This window comes from Pongo abelii, chromosome 10 (genome assembly GCF_028885655.2).
Source record: "Pongo abelii isolate AG06213 chromosome 10, NHGRI_mPonAbe1-v2.0_pri, whole genome shotgun sequence".
Lineage (NCBI taxonomy): Eukaryota > Metazoa > Chordata > Mammalia > Primates > Hominidae > Pongo > Pongo abelii.
This window is the reverse complement of record NC_071995.2, coordinates 59,119,331-59,136,674: the sequence shown is the minus strand read 5'-3', so window position 1 is coordinate 59,136,674 and position 17,344 is coordinate 59,119,331.

Below are 17,344 nucleotides of genomic sequence, written 5' to 3'. Positions count from 1 at the left end.
ACATTCCAGTGGTCATCCCCTGACAGAAACATTAACTTGAAAAACTGTTCATGCACACAATTACATTCACAAGAACTAAGGAAACTAAGTGAGAGGTAACAGTTCCAGGTTATACCAAAATAATAAAAGACATATTGAACACTTTCAAATTACCTGCGTCACTTCTCCCCAATCTTAGGCAGCAAAGGGCAGAAATATCTTCTGATTAAGAAAAAAAAGAAGAGAATGAGCATAGGACTTTTCCTTAGACCCTAACACCAGACATGCCAGAATAAAACTCAGCACTGAGCAGACATCCAAGGTCCCTGACTCCAGGACAGTAATCATGGACTAAGCCTCCAAGGCTTCCCCAGCACCAGGCAGAAACCCATAACCTCTGTAAGATGGACTCAATCTTCAGTCTGCATTGCCACTTGTTGACGATAATGGCCTTGACTCCAGAAAACCTTCAGCTGCAGGCAGGCCTTGGCAGCTGTGGACTTCAGTTATGCCCCAGTACTGCACCAGCCTCAGTGGAAGTCGGTGTTAGGCACACACCAGCTCTACAACTATACAAGTCTAAGTGGCCACAAAATTCCATCTCAGTACCATGCTAGCTACAGTGTTCCCAGGCTTAGGACACACTCAAGTACCAGAATGGCCATGAGGGACCACACCAGATGGCTGGAAAAGAATCTTTAGACAGGCTTAATGTTGAAAGACATTTCCAGGTAAAGCCAGGCTGCAGAGATTATAAGTAACTACTTCAAACGCACAGAAGTTGATGCATGACCACATATATCAAGAATAATCAGGGAAACATAGCATCAACAAATGAACAAAATAAAGTGCCGGTGGCTGACCCAAAAGAAATTAAAATGTAGGAACTACTTGAAAAATGATTAAAAATAACTGTTTTAATGGAGCCCAGTAATAGTCCAGAAAATAAAAAGTAACAGTTTAATAAAATGAGGAAAACAATCAGAGAGAATAAAAAATTTAGTGGACAGACTGAAATAATTTTAAAAAATTAAACATAAAACCCGGAACTGAAAAATACAATGAAAAAAAAATAAAAATGCCACAGAAAGTAACAACAGCAGAATTGACCAGCCAGAAGAATTTATGAATTCAAAGACAGATTATTCAAAAATATAGAGAAGACAAAATAAAAAAATAATACAAAGGAATAAAGGAAACTTACAGAATTTATGGGACAGCATAAAAGAGCATTTTTTGAGTCAATAAAAGTTCAAGAAGAGAAAAATTATGAAGTAGAAAGTTTATTTTTTTAATAGCAAAAAACTTTTATTAACTGGAGATTGACAAATATTTAGGTACAGAAGGGTCAAATGTTACCAGTCAGATTAAATCCAAATAATTCTGCTGCAAGACATAATCAAATTGTCTAAATTCTTCAATCAAAAGATAGAGTGGATAAAAGGATTTTTAAAAAAGCAAAAGAAACAAAAAAACCACAACAGCAATAAAAAAACAAGACCCGACTGAATGCTACCTGCAGGAAACTCAGCCCCCTTCAGTGGCTATCACATAGACTGAAAGTGAAGGAAAGGAAAAAGACATTCCATCCAAATGGAAAGCAAGAAAGAGCAGGAGGAGCTATACTTTTATTAGATAAAATAGATTTTAAGTCAAAAATGAAAGAGTCAAATAAGATAATTAAATAATGACAAAAGGGTCAGTGTAGCAAGAATATAACTGTACACATATATACAACTAACACTGGAGCACCTAAATATAGAAAATAAGTATTAATAGATATGAAAGGAGATGTAGACTGCAATGCAATAAGACTAGGGGACTCCAGCACTCTACTTTCAGCCATGGACAGATCATTCAGACAGAAAATTAATAAAGAAACATTAAATTTCCTAATGCTATCCCTCCCCCCTACCCCCACCCATGTACCCTAAAACTTAAAGTATAATAATAATAAAATAAAATAAAAAATAAAGAAAGAAACATTAAATTTAAACTATGCTCTAGACAAAATAAACCTGAAAGACATATACAGAATATTTCACCCAACAGTTGCAGTATATATATTTATCTCAAGCATACAAAGAAAATTCTTCAGGATAGATAATCTGTTCAGCACAAAGCAAGTCTTAACAAATTTAAGAGACTGAAATCACATTAAGTATCTTTTCTGACCATAATATTAAAAAGTGTAAAGCTAGAAACTAACAGGAAGAACTTTAGAAAATTCAAAAATAATGAAAATGAAACAACATGCTCCTAAACAACAAATAGGTCAATAGAGAAATTTAAAAAGAAACTAAAAGTACTTTGAGATAAATAAACATGAAAATACATCATACCCAAATTTGGGATGCACCAAAAGCAATTCTAACAGGAGGTGTATAGCAATGAAGGCCTGTATCAAAAAAGAAGAAAGATAAACAAACTAATGCTGCACCTCAAGAAACGCGAAAAACAAGAACAAACTAAACCCAAAATTAGTGGAAGAAAGGAAATAATAAAAACCAGAACAGAAACAAATGAAATAAAGACAGGAAACATAATGAAAATGATTAATAAAATAAAGTTTTTTTATAACACTGAGAAACCTTTAGCTAGAGTGAAAAAAGATTCACGTAAATAAAATTGGAAAAGGAAAAGGATACGTAGCTACTGACATCATAGAAATACAAAAGCATGAGACTATTATTAAGAACTATATGCCAATAAATTGAATAAACCAGAAGATATAAATTCCTTGACACAGTCTATCAAAAGTGAATTAGAAAGATAGAAAATCTAAGCCAACCAATAGTGAATAGGGAAACTTAATCAGTAATAAAAATTTCCCAATAAAGAAAAGCCCAAAACCAGGTGGTTTCATGGTGAAATTCTACCAAACATTTAAAGAAGAACGAATACCAATTCTTCTTAAACTCTTCCAAAAAATTTAGGAGCAGGAATACTTCTAACCTATTTTATGAGGCCAAAATTATCCTCATAACAAACCCAGAGAGAGACTTTATAAACAAACACCAAGAACAATTAATATCCCTGATAAACATATATGAGAAACTATTAACAAAACACTGGAAAACACTGAATTCAATAGCAAGTTAAAAAGAGCATTCACCATGATGAAGTGGAATTTCATCTTTATCTCAGGGATGCAAAGATACTTAACATACGCAGAACAGCTGAAGGACAAAAACAATGTGAAGTGTGGAAGAAACACTTGGCAAAATTGAACATTTCTATATAATAAAGTGTTCAGCAAATTAGATTTTAAAAGAATGTACCTCCATGCAAAATAGGGCATATATGACAAACTTACAACTAAATAACATTCAATGGGAAAACATTTGAAAGCTTTTTTCTTAAGATTCTGAAGAAGGCAAGGATGCTGTTTCTCACCACTGTAGCCTCAGTCTCCAGGGCTCAAGCCATCTTTTTGCCTCAGCCTCCTGATTATCTGGGACTACAGGCATGTGCTATCATGCCTGGGTAATTCTTTTAACTTTTTGTAAAGATAGAGTCTCACTATGTTGCCTACACTGGTCTCAAACTACTGAGCTCAAGCAAACCTCTCCCACCTCAGACTTCCAAAGTGTTGGGATTACAGGTGTGAGGCCACTGTGCATGGCCTAATTTTTTTCTTTAAGGTTGCTAAACGTAGTCCTTCTATCTCTTCTGGCCTGTAGGATTTCTGCTGAGAATTCCACTTTTACTCTGATTGGTTGTCCTTTATAGATGACTTGGCCATTTTTTTTTCTAGCTGCTTTTATGAATTTTTTCTTTAGCATTGACGTTGCATAGCCTGATGACTATATGCTTTGGTAATGTTCCTCTTTTATAGTATGTCGCAGGTGCTTTCTGAATTTCTTGTATTTGGATGTTGAGCTCACTTACAAGATTAGGGAAATATTCCTGAATTATTTCCTCAAATATGTTTTTCAGGTTGCTTAATTTTCTCCTTCTCTATGAGGAGTGCCAATAAGTTGTAGGTTTGGTTGTTTTACACAATCCTGTATTTCCTGATGGTTTTGCTTTTGAAAATTATTTTTTTCTTTATTTTTGTCTGACTGGGCTATTTTGAGAGGCCAGTCTTCAAGCTCTAAAAATCTTTCTTTTGCTCGGTCTAGTCTATTGTTAAATCTTTTAACTGTATTTGGAAATTCTCTAAGTGAATTTTTTTATTTCCAAAACTTCTGTTTAATTTTTCTAAAAATATATATTTATATTATTCCTCATTTCCTGGACTATTTGTTTCTTTGTGTTGATTTTCAACCATGTCTTGGATCTCATTGAGCTTTCTTGCAATAAATATTTTGAATTCTTTATCTTTCATCTGAGTTTCCATTTTGGTTAGGGTTCGTTGCTAGAGAACTACTGTAACCCTTTAGTGGTGCCACAACATTCAGATTTTTATTGGTGTCAGAATTATTATGATAATTCTTTCATATGTGGAGAGGCTGACACTAGTTTTGTCTGAAGAGATTTTTTTTTCTTTCCCTCTATATGTTTTATTCCCTTCCCCACCAGAAGTTATGACTGTAGAATATGTTGGATGAAATTGTATAGCTTTGCTTCTATAGTCCTGTGTCTTTCCATCAGTAGGTTTCATATTGGGCTGTGCAGTTTGACCTGCAGGCAAGTATATGACACTTACAGGTAAAGGCCAGCTATGGCACAAGCAGATGCATATGTACTTGGTCTTTGTCTACTGTGAGGTGATCTCCATTATTTCAGATGATAGGTAGTACAGAGGAGTGTCTGGTGCCCTGAGCTTCCTGTTCTGTGGAAGATAAGGGAATATAGCTGGGCAGAGCTGGATCTCCTAGCTTTACTAAGAATACCTCTATGATGGGCACAGGAACCAGCCCTGATGGGGTTGGCTAGGGGAGCTTGTGGTGAAATGTACTAAGGTACCTTAGGGAGATGAGGGAGTTGTACTGGTTCCATGTCCTAGGTAGGCTGAAATCCCATCTATATCCCCATCACACCCCTGTTTTGCCTGTTTTGGAGCTCATGGCTATAGTTTAAATGCACAGTGTTGTCTCTCTGCAGGCCACAGTGTGGCTATGAGCCATGGATATTGCCTGTCTCATGACTCTCCACAGGAGTGGTTTCAGGGTCGAACCTCTTTACTCAGCGTGATACGGACAGCTTTATGGCTTGCCTGCTCTCCAATTTATTGCTTCATGTGAGGGGTAGTCCCTACCTTTTGATATGTGCAGGTGTGTGTCAGTTGTGGTGGTGTCTTGCTGGTTGGATTAGCCTGATCTCAGGCCATGAGGGAGTGTCAGGTGCCGGGAGTGTCAGGTGCCAGCAGTGTTGGTCTTGGCTAGGTCAGTCCTTAGTTTCCAGGCCTTCTAGATGGCCCACTGGATGGCGTGTATGAGTCCTCTGGGTTGGGTCACCCCAGAGTTCAGGTGCTGGCTTAAATGAAGAGGGGTGGGCTGGTCCCTGGGTCACCAACAGAACTCTCAGGCAGATCTGGTGGAACATTCAGGCAGTAGGGCCATGGGGGAAGACGACAGGCCTGTGGGTGTTTGGCTTTCAGAAGGGCCCTAGGCTGCAGCTGAAATGTTCAGGCAGGGGCAAGTTGGCTGTGCTGTGGACCTTTCACTGGTAAGGGCAGGGTTGCCTACCTGGGGCAATGGAGACTGGCAGCTATGAAGTGCATGATACTTGCACTTTACTTCTGCAGACGCAGTGCTGGGTTTCACTGTTAGGGGCACACAAAGGTGCTAGGCCTCTTTGTTTCCTCCCTGGCCTGGGGCCAGCAGAGACAGAGGCAGCAGAGGCAGCAGTGGCAGCGACAGCTGCAAGGAGCTTGTCAACAACCTCTGAGAGTTGTGCTCTTCAAGAAATGTAGAACCACAGCTGCAGTTTTCCAGTGGGACGCAGTGTGGATGTGCTGGGGACTTGAAGCTGACAAGTCTCATTTGGCAGGGAGCAGAAGAGGTGAAGGGACATGGGGCACACAGTTCGCTCACTGATCCTCTACACCTCTGCTGCAGAATCTGTGCTGGAAGTGTGGGAAAGTGCCCAGCCTCCTTATTCCAAAATGTTAAATAAACTGAATAAGTGTCTAGAAGTCTCTTTCCATGTGATTTCACAAATAAAGGAAAGAATTCCAGCTCCCCCAGGTCTAGATGTTTTTACAGAAACTTTTATTACATTTTTAGAAATTATTTCTATTATACAAAATAAATAGAGTTGGCTGCAAAATCTAAGGAGGTATAATTACCTCAATATGAAATCTGGATCACAAGGGTATAAAAAATGAAAATTTTAGAATGAACGCAGATGTCAAAATTCTGTATAAAACCTAAACACATTAATTAAGCAATGTATTAAAGAAAATTTATTATGAACAAATTGGATATAATCTGAGAATTATAGATAGACATTCAAAAATCTATCATGCATTTCACCACATTAGACAAAAGGTGAACAAAGCACATTTTCACCCTAAACCACACAGATTATTTTTGCAAAATTCAGTATTTATTTGTTATAAAAATTCACCAAATTAGGAAAAGAAGAAAAATGTCTTGACGCTATCAAGTTTCTACAATCACATTTAATAGTAAATTTTTAGAAATATTTCCACTGGTGGTTATTATAGACTCAATTGTGTCCCTGCTGTACCCCAAATTTGTATGTTAAAGCTCTAAGGAGCAGGTACCTCAGAATGTGTCTGTATTTGGAGATAGAAACTTTAAAGATATGATTAAGTTAAAAAGAGGCTCTTAGGGTGGGCTCTAATCCAACCTTACTGGTCTCCCTTAAAGAAGAGGAGATTTGAACACACAGAGACAAGTACCGTATGTCAGGCACAGAGGAAAGACCATGTGAGGACAGAGAGGAGCGCAGCCATCTGGAAGCCAAGAAGAGAAGGATTAGAAGAAACTGAACCTAACTTCATCATAAACTTGGACTTGTAGCCTTCAGAACTGTAATAAATAAAGTTCTGTTGTTTAAGCCACCCAGCCTGTGGTGTTTTAAGTCAGCCTTAGCAAAGGAATATGTTGACAAAGCAGGTAAGACACTCCCTGTTTCATTTCAACATTGTAAAAGTTGCTATAACCAATGCCAAGCAATATGTGTTTTATCATAGAAAACGGCTATTCCTTTATATCTAGACAAAATGATTGTTTATTAAATCCCCCATTCATTAAGGTTGCTGGAGGAATCATGGACATATGAATAACAATAGCATTCCTGTACACCAGCAACAACTTATTATAACAATGAATAATAAAATAGAGAGCTTGAGAATCTCAATAGAAACAAATATTACAGAGGAATAGGTCTAACCAAAGGTATTTTGAAATTATCTTTTAGGATAACATTTCAAAATAATATTGAAGATCATATAAAAGCAAACATGAGTAAATGCAAGAAAACATAACCTCTTAAAGAATAAGAAAATGATAAATTAAATACTCCAATTCTCACTGCATAAAAACATGTTAATGCAATCCCAATAATAGTCCCTGCAAATTTTTTCATAGGAATTGAATACTTGACTCAAATTTTTATACATAATTAGGTAGTACAAGTGAAGAGAGGCAAATTTTTAAAGGCTAGAAACAAGTAGGTGAATTTACTTAAAAGATAATTTAAACATAGAACAAGTAAAATAATATAGAAAAAGGGAGGGTAAAGAAACACACATAAACATATATGTGGAACTGCTACATAATATGTGTGACAATAAAACATCAGAGAAGAAACTAATTAATAATTGGCATTAGTTCTATTGACTTTACATATATAAAAAGGAAAATGTAATCAGAAGTGTGAGATAATACTACTTGGCACCTTGTCCCTTTGCTATAAAAGATAGGATAGGAATCTAGAGTAAAAAAAAACAAAAATAAAGATATTAGTGAAAATAAGAAATTACTTTTTCAGCAAACTGTCCAAGACTAGTTCTAGCCAAAGGCGGAATAATTTTTTACTTATATATTGCCTCTAAGAGTGGGCTTCTACATTATAATTATTTATTTCATAAATAATCATGATAATCTGTTATAATCTGTTTACCCACGCACAACATATAGATTTTCACCTTACATTGTCTAATCTGGAGTTAAATGAAAATATAAAATGCTTAATTTACTTTTCTATAAGGTTAAAGACTTTCAATTACTATCTGTTTAAGAGAAGTAAATCTAATTATTGAAAATCTTTTTAATTCTTTTTCTTTCCATATTATTTTATTTCACTGAGGTTTCATGGGTCTTCTTTCTGATATAATCATATTCTGGTCTTTAAAATAAATGGGCAGTGGGGGTTCTGTTTTGTTGTTAATTTTTGAAATTCCTTATGAGCCTCTTTCATCTGCTTTCCAGACTGCTGAAGAGGGTGAAATAAATGATTTCATCCTCTCTACATTCCAGTAGCATAAATCATTGCTCCAGTGGAATTATTGTCGCTATTTTCAAATAGTTTAACAGACTATTCACCAGTTAAACTAACAGAAGAAACAACAAATCAATTGTAATGAGACATATAAGTTTATCTTTATTTATTTAATCAAGCTATGAAGAAGAAAGTGTTAAATTAATTCAGTTTCAGATAGCACGTTGTTAGATGATAATCTGTTATAATCTGTTTACCCATGCACAGCATATAGATATGTATTTCTGTTGTGAACATTCTGTGCCTAGCATGTTTCAAATATTGGCTTTTTAAGATAAAAGGGGAATCTGTAAGCCCAAAGACATAAAGCAATAGCGGGTTCTTTGGGCAGTAGGCACTCCTTCTCTATTAGTTCCTCTAGAAGCAAGCATTTCTAAATGTTCAAGTGTCATCTCTTCGGAAGTTTGTTAAGTTCATTCAGGATCAACAATTACAGAACTAAGAAAAAAGGAAGAAACAAAAGAGAAGCAGAACTCATCTATAAACTTAATAGTTAATGTTAACAAAATAAAAAACTAAAATGCTGCCAGTCTGTTGAAAATTCTATAGATTTTAATTTAAAGATACCACTGAGTAATTGATGTGCAAAAGGATAAATCATAATTGAAATTTAAAAATAAAATAAAACAATAATATTAAAAATGATACAAGCCTAAACCTGTGAGATATGTCTATAGCCTTAAATAATAAATTTAGAAATATTAAGGTTTGAAAATTAATAAGAAATATTGATGCCATCCAAGAACTTTAAAGATAAACCAAAAAATTGAGTAAGATAGAAGAAAATAATATTTATAAAACAGAAAAATATATTGTAGTGTTGGTCAACAAATTAAAGGTCGGTTATTTGCAAAAGTTTGTTTAGAAAATAGAGACCATCTTGTAAGATCTAGAGTGAAAATTCAGACATTAAAATATAATTTTTAAAAAGATAAAACCATCAGTATAATTTAAATATAAAATAAATACAATGTAAATAATTTTGTTCTACTCAGTAATTAATAGAAGAACTGCTAGTACGTTAAAACTGTCCAAACTGCATTTGAGGAACTGGGTATATATATATATATACAATTTAATATAAGAATATAAGAATTTAATATAAGAATCTTAAATAAGATTACTGGGTTTTGTACTATAGGGACATCTACTGTAAACTTTTGAATTATTTTTTCTAACACAGAGAAATTGTTTGTATTGCTACCAGACAGAAATATGTAAGTTAAATTCTCCCTCTACAAAATTGCAAAATAACACATTCAATATAAGATCTATAGAGACATGAAATCTAGTAACTGAAAAAACATTAATCTCTTTTATATATATATATATTCAAGTCAGATAATTTTTCAAAAACTATAAGGCAAAATTAAACATTAGAGAAATAAAATATAAACTATAGAAAGATCCAATAACATAATTGAATAAAATATGAAAAATTAAGTAAGCATGTTAGACAATATGTTTTCAAAACTCAGTCAAGATTGGATAATCTCTATCCAATCTAAAAATCCTTGGCAAATTAGCAGTACAAGTTTGTCATTCTGTAAAATGGAGAAAGATGAGTTTAAATAAAGAATTGAAAAAAAAATTCTGGCATGATAAATTTACCACTGTTTGTTCAGGTAGATCAGTTTCAGGAAAGAGTAAACACAGATATTGGTTATCTGGAAACTACTTCCCTTAAAACTATCTTGGGAAAAATTCATGTGCCTCTAAATGTACAGTACTAAGACTGATGATGTAGAAGCAACTTTTCACATGTACACCAGAGAGCATATATAAGGAAATTCATTGCAATGCTGCTTGTAAAAGTAAAGAATTAGAAGGGAACCAAATGGCCTTCAACAGTAGAATACATAAATCAAGGTATTGCCACAGATGAACAAGTGAAAGCTACATATATAAACAAGAATAACTTTCAAAAACAGAATGCTGAATTTAAAAAAAAGTAAGCACAGGATGGAATGAACATTATGGGAGTATTTAAATAAATTGGAAGTGCGGCACAATAATACACTTTTAGATTCATGAAAATTTAATAAATACATGAATATATATTTCATAGGAAATGATATCCTTATATGAAATGCTAAACACAGGCATCTTAAGCCAGTTATCTTCAGGGAGAAAGAATAGAAAAGAGAATAGGGCAGATAGCTGTCTCAACTATGTAGATGTTGCTTTACTTTTCAACAAGAAAAACAGTTTGTAAACGTATATAGATGTTCTTCAGATTTGATGGATTGGGTTCTGGGAACATTACTGTCTCATATTACTCTCTATTCTCATCTCTCTGAAAAAAAGGACATTTATGAAAAAATACACATAGAAATCTCTGTGTATTTTTACTATGTAAAAATTTACTATGTAAAAATTTTACTATGTAAAAATACACATCAAATCTCTAGATAAGAGAGATTAAGTGAGAAAAGAACGAGATCACAATGTGAAAATCTAAATTATTAAGTACACTTTATGGTAAAATGTTTAAAATGTTTGATTCAAATTTCAACATAATATGCTGTTATAATATAATTTCATGAAGAAGTTACAAAATGGGTTTTCTGGGTTCCAAACTAGCTAGGAGAACTTAAGAAAAAAATTTAAATTTAAACCTCAGTTCTCTCCTCTGTTATAATTGAGTAATTATATGGCTTATACATGATTAGAAATGGATGGTCATTTGTAAGAATCTAATGTGGCTAAAATATCTTACTGGAGCCTTATGATAGGATGTCTACATCAATTAGCTGGTTCACTAGCTGAATGATCTAGTGAAGAATTTCTTATATAAACATCTGCATCATATATGCCTTAGATTTATTTTTAACTGAGATATATTTAATAACTGCCATTTATTTCACTTAATCTATCTGGTTCGTGTAATATTTTATATTACTTCTATTATATTTAAGAGTTTTGCTACCTTGTAGCAATTAAATCTTTTTATAAATAGCTGTGTAGATTTAAAATTAAATTAAATCTATTTATATTTCACTGTGTGAAACTCAAGCAAACCAAGTATTAACTTCTTTGGCTTATGGCTGTTAAACTATATATACACAGAACATTAATTTTACGTAAATTTGAACTTGTTAGATTCTGGAAACATAATTTAAAATAGGTTCCGAAATTTCCTCAAGAACTCCCTCAGAAGAAAACCCAGGGAATGCAGAGCCACATTATTAATACTAGTTTTTGTTTGTTTGTTTTTTAACTAGCCAAATACTCAGACCAAAGTAACCTTTGTAATAGGAACAACTGCAGTTTAAAATGAGGAAAGAAAAATGGGAGGCATATATATATACACACATATATATATATATATACACACACATATATATACACATATGTGTGTGTACATGTATTTGTATATATATATGTTTGTATATATATGTATATATGAGATAAATTTACCATGATAAAGGTGTGTATGTGTATATACATATATATATATATATATATATAAATGAAGTGTATACGTTTGTGTGTGTATATATAAATGAGGAAAGAAAAAATAGGAGGCATATATATGTATATATATAAATTTATCGTGTCAGGGTTTCTTTTTTCAGGTTTCTTTATTTCCTTTACATATTTATAAAGGAAATTTTTTTATCAACAAGATGAGGATTTTCCAAAATTTTTCTTGAACTTTTCAAATAATTTTAATCCATTCGATTTTACTGTACTAATTTCTAATAAAATCTAGCTCTTTAATAAGAATTTATCAATTTACCTAAGTAGCTATTTACAGTTTTGAACTGTGAATGATTACTATTCATAACAACAAAAGCAACAGCAAGATATTTAGATTAAAACAGGTAATGATGAGTCCTTGCTTATTTAAATATGAAAGGTTATTGGAATTATATCCTGTTGAGTTAACTCATACAATGTTCATTTTTAATCAATTAAAATTCTAGAAAGTTGGGGGGATTGGAACAAGATGGTTGAATAGAAGGCTTCACTGATTGTCGCCTGTGCGAGGACACCAATTTAACAATTATCTACACACACACACACACACACACACACACACACACAAAGCACATTCATAACAACCAAAAATCAGGTGAGCACTAACCATATCTGGCTTTAACTTCATATTGCTGAAAGGGGCACTGAAGAGGTGGGAAAAATAGTCTTGAATTGTGGAAGACACCCCTCCACCATCTCTTGGCAGTGAGAGCATGGTGCATAGTGCTTCTGGGCCATGGGGAGAAGGAGAACGAGCAATTGTGAGGCATTGAACTCAGTGCTGCCCTTGTTATGGCAGGAAGCAAAACCAGACAAAACTCAGCTGATGTCCACCCACGCAGGGCACATTTAAACCAGTCCTAGCCAGAGGGGAATCACTGATCCCAGCAGCTGGAACTTGAGTTCCTGCAAGCCTCATCACAATGACCTAAAGGGCTATGGGGCTTTAAATAAAATTGAAAGACAGTCTAGGCCACAAAAACTGAAACACCTAGGTGAATCCTAGGGCTGAACTCAGCCCAGAGATAGTAGACTGAGGTGGGGAGGGCACATGACCTACTAAGACACCAATTGGGGTGGCTAAGGGAATGCTGGCATCACTCCTCCCCTTAACTCAGGCTGCAAACCTCAGGGTTCAAAAAAAAAACTGCTTGTTTACACTTGAGGAGAGGAGATGGAAGAGTGGGGAGGACTTTGTTGTGCATCTTGGATAACAGCTCAGCCACAGCAAAATAGGGCACCAGTTAGAGTTGTGAGGCCTCTTTTCCAGGCCCTAGCTCCCAGACATTTCTAGACACACCATGGGCTAGAAGGGAACCCACTGCATTAAAGGGATAACCCAGTCCCCTGGCAGGATTCATAACCTCCTAATGGAAGAGACCTTAGAACATGAATAACCAGCACTGATAGCCAAGTACTTCATTGAGGACCTTAGTGGAGACTCTGAGACTTGGCATTGTCAAACATGATTGTAAGTTTCCTGAAGCCTCACCAGCCATGCTTCCTGTACAGCCTGTGGAACCATGAGTAAATTAAACCTCTTTTCCTTACAAATTACTCAGTCTCAGGTATGTCTTTATAGCAGTGAGAGAATGGACAAATACAACTTTACTATTGAATTCTACAAAACATTTAAAGAAGAACTAATAACACTACTCAAAGTAACTCAAAGTATCCCCAAGAATAGAAGAAGGGATACTTCCAAACTTATTCTACAAAGCCAGTATTATACTGTTGCCAAAACCAGACAAAGACACATCAAAACAGAAAACCACAGGCCAAAATCCCTGATGAATATAGATGCAAAAATCATCAACACACTACTTGCAAATCAAATTCAACAATGCATTAGAAAGGTCATTCATCATGACCAAGTGGGAATTATCCCTGGAATGCAAGAGTGATTCAACATATGCAAATTAATCAATGTGTTACATCATATCGACAGAATAAAGAATAAAAACTATATGATAATTTCAATTGATGCTGAAAAAGCATTTAATAAAAATTTAATATCCTTTCATGATAAAAAGCCTTAAAATCTAGGTACAAAAGGGATATACTTCAACATAATAAAAGTCATATATGACAGACCCACAGCTAGTATCATACTGAATGGGGAAAAACTAAAAGCCTTCCCTTTAACATGTGGAAAATGACAAGGAGGCCAATTTTTATCACCATTATTCAAAATACTACTGGCAGTCCTAGCTAGAGCAATCAGACAAGAGAAGGATATAAAGGGCATCCAAACTGGAAAGGAAGAAGTCAAATTACCCTTGTTTTAAGTTGATATGATCTTGTATTTGGAAAAACCTAAAAACTCCACAAGAAAAGTATTAGAACTGATAAACAAATTCAGTCAAGTTGCAGGATACAAAATCAACATACAAAGATCAGTAGCATTTCTGTATGTCAACAGTGAACAATATGAAAAAGAAATTTAAAAAGGAATCCCATTTACAATAGCCACACACAAAATTAAATACATGGGAATTAACCAACAAAATAGAAGATCTCTATAATGAAAACTATAACATACTGATGAAATAAATTGAAAAGGACACCAAATAATAGAAAAATATTCCATGTTAATAGATTGTAAAAATCAATATTGTTACAATGTCCATACTACGCAAAACAATCTACAGATTTTATGGAAAGGCTATCAAAACACCAATGACTTTCTTTGCTGAAATAGAAAAAAAACCCCAAAATTTATATGATACCACAAAAGATTCATAATAGCCAATATTCTCTTAAGTCAAAAGATAAAACTAGAGGAATCACATTACCTGACTTCAAATTGTATGACAGAGCTATGGTAACAATATGTTACTGGCATAAAAACAGACACATTGACCAATGGAACATAACGAAGAATCCACAAACATATTCACACACCTACAGTAAACTCATTTCTGACAAAGATGCCAAGAACATACACTGGGGAAAGGACAGTCTCTTCAATAAATGGTGCTGGGAAAGCTGGATATTCATATGCAAAAGAATGAAATTAGACCCCCGTCTCTTGCCATATAAAAAAATCAAAGTGAATTAAAGAATTAAATCTAAGACCTCAAAATATGAAACTATTACAGAAAATGGATGGGTAAGAAAAGGATGGTAAATTCTCCAAGACCTTGGTCTGGACAAAGATTTCTTGAGTAATACTCCACAAGCACAGGCAACCAAATCACAAATGGACAAATGGGATCACATCAACATAAAAAGCACAGTGAGGGAAACAGTTCACAAAGTGAAGAGACAACCCACAGAATGGAAGAAAATATTTGCAAACTACCCATCTGACAATGGCTTAATAACCAGAACATATAAGGAGCTTAAACAACTCTCTAGAGAAAAATCTAATAATCTGATTTTTTAAATGAGAAAAATATTTGAGTAGATATTTCTCTAAAGAAGACATACAAAAAGCAAACAGACATATGTAAAAGTGCTCATCATCAATAATCATCAGATAAATGCAAATCAAAACTACAATGTGACATCATCTCACTCCAGTTAAAATGGCTGACATCCAAAAGATAGGCAATGAGAAATGCTGGCAAAAATGTGGTAAAAAGAGAACCTTCATATGGTGCTGGTGGGAATGTAAATTAGTGCAACCACTATGAAGAACAGTTTGGAGATTCCTCAGAAAAGTAAAAATAGAATAAAAATATGATCCAGAAATCCCACTGCTGAGTATATACTGAAAAGTAAGGAAATCAACATATCTAAGAGCTATCTGCACTTCCATTTGGAAGAAACCTAAGTGTCCATCAGCAGATTGGTGGATAAAGAAAATATACATGTACACAATGGAGTATTATTCAACCATTAAAAAATGAGATTCATGTAAATTTGTTTGAGTTCATTGTAGATTCTGGATATTAGCCCTTTGTCAGATGAGTAGGTTGCGAAAATTTTCTCTGATTTTGTAGGTTGCCTGTTCACTCTGATGGTGTTTTCTTTTGCTGTGCAGAAGCTCTTTAGTTTAATTAGATCCCATTTGTCCATTTTGGCTTCTGTTGCCATTGCTTTTGGTGTTTTAGACATGAAGTCCTTGCCCATGCCTATGTCCTGAATGGTAATGCCTAGGTTTTCTTCTAGGGTTTTTATGGTTTTAGGTCTAACGTTTAAGTCTTTAATCCATCTTAAATTGATTTAACAACCCCATCAAAAAGTGGGTGAAGGATATGAACAGACACTTCTCAAAAGAAGACATTCATGCAGCCAAAAAACACATGAAAAAATGCTCACCATCACTGGCCATCAGAGAAATGCAAATCAAAACCACAATGAGTTACCATCTCACACCAGTTAGAATGGCAATCATTAAGTCAGGAAACAACAGGTGCTGGAGAGGATGTGGAGAAATAGGAACACTTTTACACTGTTGGTGGGACTGTAAACTAGTTCAACCCTTGTGGAAGTCAGTGTGGTGATTCCTCAGGGATCTAGAACTAGAAATTCCATTTGACCCAGCCATCCCATTACTGGATATATACCCAAAGGACTATAAATCGTGCTGCTATAAAGATACATGCACACGTATGTTTATTGCCGCATTATTCACAATAGCAAAGACTTGGAACCAACCCAAATGTCCAACAATGATAGACTGGATTAAGAAAATGTGGCACAAATACACCATGGAATACTATGTAGCCATAAAAAATGATGAGTTCTTGTCCTTTGTAGGGACATGGATGATATTGGAAATCATCATTCTCAGTAAACTATCGCAAGAACAAGAAACCAAACACCACATATTCTCACTCATAAGTGGGAATTGAACAATGAGAACACATGGACACAGGAAGGGGAACATCACACTCTGGGGACTGTTGTGGGGTGGGGGCAGGGGGGAGGGATAGCATTGGGAGATATACCTAATGCTAGATGATGAGTTAGTGGGTGCAGCGCACCAGCATGGCACATGTATACATATGTAACTAACCTGCACATTGCACACATGTACCATAAAACCTAATGTATAATAATACTAAATAAAGAAAGAAAGAAAGAAAAAAAATGAGATTCATTTATTTGCATTAACATGGATGGAACTGGAGGTCATTATGTGAAGTGAAATAAGCCAGTGACAGACATTACATGTTCTAGCTTATGATGGGATCTAAAAATCAAAACAACTGAACTTCTGTAGATGGAGTAGAGTGAAGTCTATCAGAGGCTGGGAAGGGTAGAGGATTGTTGTGGGAAATGAATAAGGCCTAGCACAACAGAATGACTATAGTCAATAATAATTAACTGTAGATTTTAAAATAACAGACATAGTACAACTGGATTATTTGTAACTCATAGAAAGGATAAATTCTTGAGAGAATTGATATCCCATCTTCCATGATGTGATTTCTATACATTGCTGGACCATTTCCAAGTAGCTCATGTACTCTGTAAATATACACACCTATTATGTACCCACAAAAATTAAAAA